Raw genomic sequence first — 13,120 nt, 5'->3', positions numbered from 1 at the left:
TAATCTCGTGTATGTAAATTTGTCTCTCTCCATTAAGTAATCTACTCAATTATCTATTTAGCGACGTCTTATTTCCTAACAACTGGTATCAAAGCAAGGTTTGCTCATAGCTAAATTATCTCAAGGAAAGAATTCCTTGAATTGAGTGGGAGTTATGGCGGAGGAAGGGAAGCTCAAGATTGAGAAGTTCAACGGCAAAAACTACCAACATTGGAAGATGCAGATTGAAGACTATCTCTACAAGAAGGACCTCTATTTGCCACTAGGCGGTCTTGCGAAGAAGCCCGCAACAATGGCAGATGAAGCATGGATTGTCCTTGATCGAAAGGCACTGGGAACAATCCGGTTAAGCTTGGCGTCAACGGTGGCCTTCAATGTTTTGGAGATGAAGACCACGGAGGACTTGATGAAGTCACTTGACGACTTCTACGAGAAACCATCGGCATCCAATAAGGTATTTCTTATGAAGCGTTTGTTCAATCTAAAGATGGCAGAGAATGGTTCAGTTGCAGAACACATAAATGACTTTAACACAAACATAAGTCAACTTCGATCAGTGAAAATCAATTTCGATGACGAAGTGCGAGCTCTCCTTATACTATCATCTCTACCGGATAGTTGGGACAGCCTTGTGATGGCTGTAAGTAATTCTATCTCTGGCACAAATACTCTTAAGTTTGATGATGTTATGGGTGTTCTCCTAAGCGAGGAAATGCGAAGGAGAAGCACAGGAGAATCATCAAGTGATGCACTATCAGTGAAAACAAGAGGAAGGCCTAAGGAGAGGTTCAAACACCAAAAGGGTCGTGATCGCTCAAGGTGGAGCAAGTCACGCACAAAGTCACTTCTTGAATGTTGGAACTGCGGCAAGAAAGGCCACGTCAAGAAGGATTGCTGCTCCAAGAAGAAGAAGGAGACAGAGTCTCAAGACAACAAGCCAACATCGAAGGCCAATGTGGCAGGTAAAGTAGAGCAAGATGCTCTAATTCTCCCATTAGACAATGTGTCTAATTCCTGGATAGTAGATTCCGGGGCTTCATTCCACGGCGCTACACGGACCCTTCTGCCATCATCAACCTTTGCTTCTTCTTTAAGGTCAACTCTTTTTGGAGCTCTTTCATCTATTCTTCATAGATCTGGCTCTCTGTAGTGGTGTGAGTCAAGATAGTAGCTCTGACTCTAGAAGGAGATGCCCGTAGCCGCTGGATGGTTTGATCTTTAACTTTAAGCTGGTCCTTGAGCTCAAGGACCTCATCCTGGCTGGCCTCCTGCTCTATTTCTGCCTTCTCTTTGGCATTTCGCATGGCCTCAACTTCCTTGGACTCCTCAGCAAGTTGTAGGGTTAGGTTATCCCTTTCCCTCTCTGCATCTGTCAATGACTTGCTGAGTTGTCTATATTCCTTTTAGGCTCCTTGCAGTCTTTAAGTTGCTGCCTGATTTTCTCTTTCCATTTCCTGTCATCTTTGCAATGCCTTTGCCAGACTGGCTTGCAGCTCTGTCTCTCTCTCTATCTGCCTTTGGCTTTGCTTTTGTAACGTGTCGACTTCAAGCTTTATCTGCACTTCAGTGGCTTTGAGAGTTTCCATTTCACTTTTTGAGGCCATTGACAGTTCTCTTAGCCCGGTTAGCTTGGTCATTGTTAGGAAATAAGACGTAGCTAAATAGATAATTGAGTAGATTACTTAATGGAGAGAGACAAATTTACATACACGAGATTATAGAGTAGAGAGAGAGAGAGAGAGTACACACGATATACGTGGTTCACCCAATGTGGGCTACGTCCATGGGAAAGCAACCACTCAATGGCATTAGTACTTCAAAACAAGAAGTAATTTACAAAGGGATTATTCCCTTAATGGAGCTCCCGCCTTGTTGCACTCTCACCACCTCACACTCACCTTGTTGCATCAACTTCACACTATCAAATGTGTGTAAAAATGTCCTCCTTTTATAGGCCAAAAGGGCTGCCCTCTCTTATGAGAGACAGCTATGTGTAGCCGCCCTTGTGCGAATAAGTCCAAATCGGACCCTCCAATCCGCCCATGTGTGGCCGCCCTTGAGAAGACAAGTCCGCTTTTGAATTCGGCCACCGGCCATTGACTTCCGACCACCGGCCAACCGACCGGTTGTTTTTCGACCACTTTCCAGCCGCCGTCCGGCCATAATAATATGCCCCTGATTCTTGTCCATGAAAATTTTGGTTTCCGGTGAGTGATTTTTCTTCATGCACGATGGCTTCTCCTCATAATGGGGGCCTTACAAATGTGCGCTTTTACCACAGAAAACTACAAGGGTAAATCAGGCTCCATACTTAACAATCTCCCACTTGGAGACTGATCTCCAAACCAAACCTGTGACTGCTTTCCATTCTGGCTTCTTATCCTTGAATGTCGATTGAAGATGAGCAAAAGCTCAACTTCTCCTTGTTGACCACCTTTGTAAACATGTCTGCAGGATTTTCACTTGTATGCACCTTTCCTAGCTTTAGTTGTCCCTCTTCCAAAAGAGTGCGTATGAAGTGATATCTCACCTCAATGTTCTTTGTCCTTGAATGAAAGGCTGAGTTCTTCGCAAGATGGATAGCGCTTTGGCTATCACTATACAAGACACAATTGTCTTGTTTGAATCCAAGCTCTTCTAAGAATCTGTGAAGCCACAGAATTTCTTTGCTTGCCTCCATCATTGCTACATACTCTGCTTCCGTGGTAGAAAGTGAAACCACTTTCTGCAGCTTTGAAGCCCAGCTTACTGCTGTGCCTCCAACAGTGAACACATAGCTAGTAGTGCTCCTTCGAGTATCTTTGTCACCTGCCATATCTGCATCAGCATACCCTTCTAGAAAAATATCAGTTCCTCCAAAATACAAAGCATTTGTTGTTGTCCCTTTTAGATACCTAAGTATCCACTTCACAACTTGCCAATGCTCTTTACCTGGGTTGTCGATGAACCTACTCATAACTCCCACTGCATGTGCAATGTCTGGCCTTGTCGAGACCATAGCATACATTAGAGAACCTACCGCTGCAGCATATGGAACTTTAGACATATAGGCTATCTCCTCTTGTGTCTTTGGACACATATCCTTCGTTAGTTTAAAATGACCAGCCAAAGGTGTAGAAACTGGTTTTGCATTTTGCATTGCAAACCTTTCTAGTACCTTCTTGATGTAATCTTCTTGAGATAGCTTTATTGTCTTCTTCGTCCTGTCCCTTGATATTTTCATACCAAGTATCCTCTTTGCAGCACCTAAATCTTTCATTGAAAAAGATTTGGACAGCTCCTCTTTTAGGTCTTTGATGTCCTGCATGTTAGCACTTGCAATCAACATGTCATCAACATACAACATTAGGATGATGAATTTTCCATCTCCCAAATTCTTCGTGTAGACGCAGCGATCCGAGTTGCATCTTGTGAATCCATGATTCAACATCCATCGATCAAACTTCAAGTACCATTGTCTTGATGCTTTCTTTAAACCATACAAGCTCTTCTTTAATCTGCAAACCATTTTCTCCTTACCTTTTACTTCATACCCCTTTGGTTCAAGCATGTAGATTTCCTCCTCTAAGTCACCGTGAGGGAATGCCGTATTTACATCCATTTGCTCGAGATTTAGATCATGAGCAGCCACAAGGCTTAATACAAGCCTAATTGAGTTCATTTTTACAACAGGAGAAAATATTTCATTGAAGTCAATACCTTTCTTTTGAGAAAAACCTTTTACCACAAGCCTAGACTTGTACCTTTTCTTCCCACCTTCTTCTTCCTTCAGCTTGTACACCCATTTGTTTTGAAGTGCCCGCTTACCTTTAGGCAACTCAACCAACTCCCATGTTTGGTTGCGATGTAGTGAGTCCATCTCCACTTGCATGCTCTTCGTCCATTCTTCTTTGGATTCATGTTGCATAGCTTCTTCGTATGATTCCGGCTCTCCAGAATCTGAGATCAAGAGATGGTTGAAGGAAGGAACAAACCTTTCTGGAGGTCTAGTTGCTCTTTTAGATCTTTGGGGAATAGGTTGAGGCTCCTCATTTGCTTGACGTTGTTGCACATTGTCACCGTTTGCAATCCTTGAGTCTTCACCGTCCTCAAGCTCCATGTACTCATCACCTGTTTCTTTTGTTTGTTTTCTTTCCAAGTAATCTTTGTACATATTTTGTTCGTTAAAAATTACATCCCTACTCCTTAAGATTTTACCATCTTCAGGATTCCATAGGCGATACCCAAAGTTTCCTTCTCCATAGCCAATGAAGAAACACTTTTTGGACTTTGCATCTAACTTTGATCTTAGGCTTCTATCTATGTGCATAAAAGCCTCACACCCAAACACTTTGAGAAATGCATAATTCACCGGTTTACCTGTCCATGCCTCTTCTGGAACTCCCCCATACAATGCCGTTGAGGGTGACCGATTGATTAAGTACACAGACGTACTTACAGCTTCTGCCCAAAGCTCAAGCGGTAGGCCTGCATGTAGCCGCATGCTTCGTGCTCGTTCCATGATTGTCCTGTTCATCCTTTTCGAAATACCATTTTGTTGAGGTGTCCTTGGGGTTGTCCTTTGCCTCCGAATGCCATTGCTAGCACAAAAGCTTTCAAAAGCTTGGCTGCAATATTCGCCTCCATTGTCGGATCTGAGGCATTTAACCTTGGTACCTGTTTCATTCTCCACAAAGGCTTTCCACCTTTGAAATATGGAAAATACATCGGATTTATTCTTCATGACATAAACCCATGTTTTTCTAGTCGCATCGTCTATGAATGTTACATAGTACAATGAGCCACCAAGTGATGGTGTACTTGCAGGACCATAAACATCAGAATGAACCAACTCAAGTTTTTTATTTTTTCTTTCATTTCGTGCTTTTTGAAATTTTACCCTCGTTTGTTTACCATAAACACAATCTTCACAGAACTCTAAGTCCACTTCTTTCAAACCTGGTAGAAGCTTCTTTGTTTGAAGGATTTGCATTCCTTTGGGACTCATATGCCCAAGTCGGTAGTGCCACACCGCACTGTCAACTTTTGTAGTTGCTGCACAAGCTGAAGGTTGCGTGCTAACAGTACACAAGTAAAGTGTACCAACGTTTTCACCCTTGGAAACCACCAAAGGTCCCTTTGAGATCTTCCACCGTTTGTTTCCGAATGCAACGTTGTGACCTTCATCGTCCAATTGTCCTGTAGAGATCAAATTTTTGCGAAGAGAAGGAACATGCCTAACATCTTTAAGCTTCCATTCATTTCCGTTAGCAGTTTTGACGTAAATTGTACCTTTGTCGACAATCTCACAAGCTTCATCATCTCCCAAGTATACATACCCAAAATTACCTTTGGTGTAGTCTTGGAAATGTTGCTTGTGTGGTGTCGCTACATGGCTCGTTTCTGGGTAACATTTGTGCCATTTGAGGAGTGCGCCATTAGCCAAATGTGCAGGTTTAATGGAAAGTGAATAGCGGCTGCGGATTCGTCCCTCCATGTTAGCCTCATTCCCTCCATATTGACGAGGTTCATTCAATGCAATTGAAAAGAGGATTATCCTTCAATCACTACGAACGAATGTTCAGAACAGTAAGGAATCTACTTAAAGTACACTTTTTGAACTTTTACTATGAAAGACCCAGCTCTTTTATTTGCCATTTTTTCTAGAGAGAGAGTGCAAAAAATACATTTTCTTAGAAGGCCCTCCAAATGACCTCCGAAATTTCCTAATGAATCTCATAAAGTCAAATCTCATCACATAAACACTACCATAATAATCACCAGATACCAAATCCCAATCCAATTCCAATTCCACAGTATAAGTCCAAATCCAAATCACTTTCATTATGTACCCAGGTAACAAAATCATACCAGTTACAGTGGTGGCCAGCCACTACAGCATGATTTTGTGATTGGTGTTGCCTAAATCGGCAAATCTACACCAAGAAGACGTGCTGCCTAGATCGGCGAATCTGCACTAATGCTACCTATATCGGCGGATCTGCATTTACCATTGTGACTAGATCTGCAATTTGTCAGTGTGCTGCCTAAATCGGCAGATCTGCACTTGAATAATAAAATGTAAAATATACATATATATCCATTTGCATAGGCCTAGCTCGGTCTAGTCTTTTCCACCTGTCAGCTGCAATAAATCATAAAATATCATTTCTATAACAGTTACGGTAGAAAACATTAGTGTTCTTATGAAGATACCATCACTTGTGTTTTTGCGGATGAAAACGCTTTTCCAAGGGGGGAGTAATATCAGGACTTATAATTTATCCCATCAAGAGAGACTTGGTACAATACAATCTTTGTGTTCCTTGTGACCTATGTGATGCAATGAAGATGGAAAGATTCATGCATCACAAGCATAACATAAAATTGTAGGCATTTGTATTATAGTTTCTCCCATCAAGAGAGACTTGGTACAATATAATCTCTGTGTTCCTTGTGACCTACGTGATGCAATGAATATGGAAAGCTTCGTGCATCACAAGCATAACATAAACTTGTAGAAAGCATTAACTATCCCAAGCCTCAGTCCCAAGGCCTCAAACACCTTCAAAGGTGGAGAGAGCTAGCGGGGAATGAGGATAGGGAAGAGGAAGAAGAAACATTCCATAGGAGAAAGAAATAGTTCCTCACTTATCATTACTCTTCTTGCTAGCATAAATAATAGCTTAGTAATAGATATGGAGAAGATGTCAAGCTTAAGCATTGAAGCATGACTCTTGGTTGGATTTGCATTCCATAGCCAAGAGTGTTGGTGTAGGCTTTCACTCTCACAATCTTGGAAAAGGAGGTGGTGTTCCTAAACTTTCACCAAGTGAGAATAGCCTTGCAAATGAGTGTGTGTGATGGTGTATATCCCCCTAGAACCCCCCTTTCTTGGTTTGGGAAAAAATTCTACTTGCTACAAGCTCATTGGACCCCTCTCCCCTTAGACAATCACATCCAACATGCAGTCAATCATATGCGTAGTCTTTTGACAAGTGTCCTCCTTACCCCTTAGAGAGAGAGAGCTTAAAAATATCTAGATATTTGTTAGATGGAAGTAGAATCTCATTGGACCCCTCTTTAGCCCAACCAGTAGCATTCAAGCACACCAGGTGGTTAAGCTTAGTGAGAGTCTGACATGTGTCCCATGTGCTCTTTTAGAATTCCTCTAACTTTGAGATTTTTATGCATAGGAAGTTTCTCAAGCAACTTCCTCATTAAGTGAGTAGGTTCTCTTTTTGACTCAAGCATCTTACCCCCCCTGCATAGGAAGATTCTCAAGAAACTCTCTCATTAAATGTGATAAGTACCTCAAGTACCTTAGTCATCAAGCATGACAAGCAACCTTAGGTGGGGTTCCCACCTCAAGCACAGCCTTAGCTTGCTTAATTTTAGGTCGAGTTGCCACATCAAGCACAGCCCTAGCTTGCTTAAGTTTAGGTTGAGTTCCCACCTCAAGCACATCCCTAGCTTGCTTAAGTTTAGGTCGGGTTCCCACCTCAAGTTCAGCCCTAGCTTGCTTAAGGTAAAAGGACTTTTAACACTAACCATTGGAGGTCTTTAAGAAGCTAACCCTAAGGTCTTTTAAGCTTCATTAGTTGCACATTGCTCTTTGATAGACTACCTCCTTTTGGACCCTTATTGAGATGTAACCATCTCTCCTTTTTGGTCCCGTGTTGAGATAGGTCTAGAAGCACATGTCTCTATTCTAACTCTTGTTCCCATTTATTCTCCCACATTAAATGATCAGTTTAATATGAGAAAATCATTTGGTAAAGTTAGATATTATATTTTATGACATTACCTCTCTCTTGAAATCATAATCGTCCTCGACTATGAGGTAGAGAAGATAAAGCCTAGTCATTAGTCCATATTACATAGCCGGTAGAGGATCCCTTTTTATCCTTCGACATCATTCCAAGATGGATGACTAATCCATTTGGTGCTTGGGAGACAAACCTGCCGCACGCATGTCTCCTCTTTAGTCCATATCATACTTCCAAAGTAGAGTGACAAGTTCTACTTGGTGTTTGGGAGACGTCGTCACCACAACATGATTCTAAGCATGCATAATTTTAAATTTGTGCACAATAAAAAGAGAACTAGTCTTATAAGACAAAAACATTTTCCATTTAAAATGCATTTTCATATGCCTACTCTAGTGCAACATTGTAAGCATTGACAAGGTTCAGATTATCCTTAAGCTAAGTTCTTTGCATTCATCTAGCATCTTTAAAAGAATAATTCTTAAACTTAATAAGATATAGTCAGATAATCTTACCGTTTCTTAATTACTTGTCTTCATGTCATAGGATGGACTCAGGTTGAAGTACTTCTTCTTGATCTTTGATTTTTGGAGGGTCTTCAACAATTATTGCTTATTTTGGTGACGCTTCTTTGTAAGGCTTATGTAGGTTCTCATGGAAAACATTGTGCATGAGCCAATGGTTGGGAAAATTTAGTTGATAAGCCATCTCATTGGCTAGCTTAAGAATTTTAAGGACCATAGTATCTTTTTGCTAATTTAGCATCATACTTTTGGTGGTCCGTAGGATTCTTACCCGTAGTATGCCTCACATGAGCCTTGAGAAACTTTAGCAAGACCCAATCATTTTACTTAAAGGCTAAGGCTCTTTTGTGCTTATTAGCAGCAGCCCTTTTTGCCTTTGCTGTGAGATGCCATATAACCATTTTAATCTTTGGAAAAGATTCTTGTAGGTCTTGGTTATATCCATCATTAGCAAAGATCTTCCCATACACTTTTAGTAATGAGGGACTTTTGGATCTTCCTTCTTTAACCTCAAAAGGTACTTTCCCCATAGAAATATGTACAATATCATTGTACGCATACTCTATAAGAGGTAGGTATTTCTATCATTGAGAACATTGATCTACTTCCATGACATAGGCTTTAAGTAGATCAAGAATCGTTAGATTAGTTATTTTGCTTTGGTCATCCGTTTGTGGACGACCATCCGTTTGTGGATGATAGGCTGAAAGAGAAATTTAATCTACTTCCTAGATTCTCAAAGAGACCCTTCTAGAAATTATTGGTCATTCTAGAATCTTTGTCCAACACTATGGGTGTTGGAAATCCATGATGCTTGAAAATTTGAGATCTGAAGAGGGTTGCCATTTGATGTGCCTCAATAGTCTTTTTGACAGGCATAGAGTGTGTTTTCTTATTAAGCCTGTCGACTGAAACAATCCAAGTTACTTCCCTCGATCAAATTTCAACTTTTGGTATACTCTTGTATGTTTACTTTTCATGGTAGACCAACAGAAAAACATTTCTACTCCTCGAAGAGTAGATTATGGAATCCCTCTTTGCTCCACATAAGGAGAAGTATGGGATTCATACATGACTTTCGTATTGTATGGGTGATTCACACATAGCCTATTGCCGTTTGGAAGATAACCATCCTTCAAGGTGAATGGTTCTTTTTTCTTTTCCCTATTGCAAAGTCTATAATAATGTACTTAAATTTTTGGTCGGTAGCATACTCATCTATCATAAAAGATAGATCATTGTGAGTTGCTATAGATATCACATTTACCCTTGGTCGTTGTGAAAGTGCATTGACCACTTGATTGTGCTTGTTAGCAATGTGAGCAATATGAAATTTAAATTGAAAAAGAAAATTTTCCTACCTCATTTGTTTGTCGGAGAGCTTGATTTGCGTCATGAAGTTCTTGAGGCTTTGTGATCCATTCGTAGGATGAATGAAGTCTCCAAGAGATAGTGTTTCCACGTGTTTAGGGCATATAGAATAGCTAGTAGCTTTTTGTATTTTCCCAATACTCACTTATCGAAGTTGAGTCTTTGACTCTCGTATGTTATGGCATGCCCTTCTTGAAGCAAAATAGCTCCAAAGCAATTACCACAAGCATCACATTGGACCTCAAATGGCTTTGAGAGATCTAGTAGTGTGAGCACACATTGAAAGATAAGATTCTCCTTAAGCTTCTCAAAAGCTTCTTGCACTTTTGTAGTCCATGAATACTTAACGTTTCTTTTTGTTAAGTCATGTAATGGGCCTGCTATAAGCTAGAATTTTTTCTATGAAGCATCTATAGTATGCACACATACCTATGAAGCTTTGTACCTCATGTAGATTTCTTGGATTAGGCCATCCTCTTATTATCTCTAACTTTGTTGGATCCATAATGGTGCCATCCTTAGAGATAATGTGACCTAACTATTGAATCTCTTGTAGGAAAAAAATCACTTTTCTTTTGATTAATAAAAAGCTTATTCTCTCTCACAACTTGAAAAATTACCTGGAGGTGTCGCTTGTAACCCTCAAGAGATTTTGAGTGGCCTGAAGATTTTTGTCCATCATGAGTTTGAATGCATCTAGAGTATTTGTCAGCCCAAAACTTGTAAATTATCAAATAGATCTTCTACCTGCGGCACGGGAAATCTATTTTTGATAGTGATCTTAATTAGTGCTCTATAGTCGACACACATGTGATATGTGCCGTCTTTCTTTTGCACTAGATGCAATGGTGAACAAAATGTAGAGGAGCTAGACCTCACCATCCTTTTTCTTTTCACCAATATATGCACTTGCCTCATGATCTCCTCTTGTTGAGCTTGTGAAACTCAATAAGGAGGCTAAGTTAGGTGGTGAGCTTCTTGATAGGAGCTCAATTGCATGGTCATCATCCCTCATTTTAGAGATAGCTCACTAGGGATGTCATCAATGAAAACATATGGGAATCCATTTAGGAAATTAGACAACTCTAATTCCTCTTGATTCCCTTTATTGCAAGGATACGGTGTTCCCCGACTCATTAGCATCTATGTACATGCATTTTTCCCTATAGGTGAAGTAGATTCTCCTTTCAAGGAAATTCATGTTGGAAGCCATGCAGTTAAACCATGGTGTCCCAATGATAACATTCTCATGTTTGAGAGGGAAGATGAAGAAATCCTTTTTGTCCACATAGCTTTGGACATGAAGCCTAAATTTTCCAATTAAGGAAGTAACTGAGACGTCTTGTCCCTTGATCTAGCTCCATTGGCTTTCAATGTATCTCCCATCTTGTGGGCTTGTATGCCTAGCTTAGTGGTCAACTCCGTGGATATGAAGTTGTGAGTTGAACTAGGGTCAAAAAAAATAAAGGAATCATGCTCTTTCATCTTTCCCCAAGCATAGGAAAGGAGAAATCCTTGGCAATGAGCATCCTCTTTTGGAGCTTCAAACATAGAGACTCTTGGAGTCTCATTGCGGGTAATTCTCTTGGGGCAAGGACAATAACCATGTCCTTGCTCCCCACACTTAAAACATTTGTGGTCCTTACAAGGAGCTTATAGCTCTTTAGGAGAGATTTTATATTTACCTTTGTAAACTTCCTTCTCCTTGGACTGATTGTTTTTGTTGTTGTTGAAATGGCCTTGGGAAGAATTTTGGGCATTGGATTTCCCCTTGGCATCACTTTTGTCTTTATTTTCCATGGGTTTGACATTCCATCTAGACCCTTGTTGGAAATTGATTCGCGAAGCAAACATGGTGTGGTGGATTACCTTGGTGATAGAACCAGGCCGTTGAGAGTTGACATACTCGGCCATCTCTTTGGGTAATCCCACACATAATTGTTTCTTTTGTACGGCAAAGTTTTGAAAGATAGTAGTCTTGAGATGTAAATCCCAAAACTTGTCCACATATTTGTGGATAGACTCATGAGAGAGAAGCTTTAAACTTCACCATTTGGTAAGCACTTTGTCCTTTGCATCACTTGCAAGGAATTGCTTCATGATGGAAACTCGTAGAGTTTTCCATGTCTTTGGGGCTTTGCCGTTGCCATGAACGCAAGCCCACCATTGATGAGCTGATTTTTGGAAGTGCATAGCTACATGGTGTAGCTTGGAGGACTCCGTGAAGCCTCGTCTCCAAAGGCCCATCAAAATGTTGGATGAAGGCCAATACTTTGTTGGTACCACTAAAGGTGCCATCATAGGTGAGAAAAGAGATACTCTTTCCTCCCTCTTTGAGCTTCTTTAACTTTTGTGACCTTCACCATGCAGAGTAAGATTTACGATGTCCTCCCCTCTTGTATTCTCTAGGAGAATAGCCATAGCTTTCATCGGTAGAGGAGGAAGGTGAAAAAGAAGGAGAAGAGGGTGACCTCTTTCTTTCCCTTTTCTTCCTTGGTTTCCTCTCTTCCCTTTTCGAGTGACGAGGAGAAGGACTATGGGTTAACCATTTCCTCTTGGGAGGAGTTGGCGATCTTTTTAGTCCTCCTTCTTCGTGGAGCCACATCTTCGGAGGAATTTAGAGATTCATTGCTTGATTGATCTTTGGATTCCTCCTCTCGTATGGGAGAGAGTCTTCTTTTGGGGTCTCTTCAAGAGGCCTCGTAAGCTCTCTCTCCTCTTTGAGAGGAAAGAAAATCCTATAAGCACGAAGTTTTTGAGTGACTTCCGCTTGCAAAGAGGGGTTACCCATAGCTTGTTGCAACCTAGTAACAAGATAATTAACAAACATGGGGGCATCATCATTAAAACCTTCATGTGTAAAATCAAAGCTTATCAATGTTCATTCTAGTCTCTTGGTTATTGTCAGCCATGTTAATTAAACTTAGGTGTTTACTTAGTGTATGCTTTGGAAATTCAAAACCTTATTTGCTACTCCTCTTAGCCTTTGAAAATAGGCACTTAAGTATCTACACCCACGGCTCGAATTGGTTAATTATAGAGAGTAGTGGAGTGAGTCTAACATAGCAAGATTGTCGAGGGATATCTCCTTTTGGACTTCTTATGGCTCAATAATGATAAATCCGTAGGCAAGTCTAAAAAGACTCCATTATTAAGTCCAAAGCTCCTGAGGTGTGCACCATATCCCACATACTGGGCTCAACAAAACTGATAATAGATCCCAGTCCCACTTACCCTAATATAATTAACAAAATCAACCATTAATAGGCTACTTAAGGACCTCTCTTCTTAAGCAAGAAAAGAGAAACCTAAAGCTCTCATACCAGTGTAATGGAAATGGCCTATGAACTTTGAGAGTAGCGGAATTAGGAAATTAGGTGAAGTACTTTTGAGAGATTACTTTGTGAGCATAGCGGGTGAACTTAATTGATGGTAGCAACATAAACATGGTACTTAGTTAACTTGGCATGAACAATA

Source organism: Adiantum capillus-veneris, chromosome 13 (assembly GCF_014529385.1).
Source record: "Adiantum capillus-veneris isolate H3 chromosome 13, ASM1452938v2, whole genome shotgun sequence".
NCBI lineage: Eukaryota > Viridiplantae > Streptophyta > Polypodiopsida > Polypodiales > Pteridaceae > Adiantum > Adiantum capillus-veneris.
Note: the sequence above shows the minus strand (reverse complement) of the source record.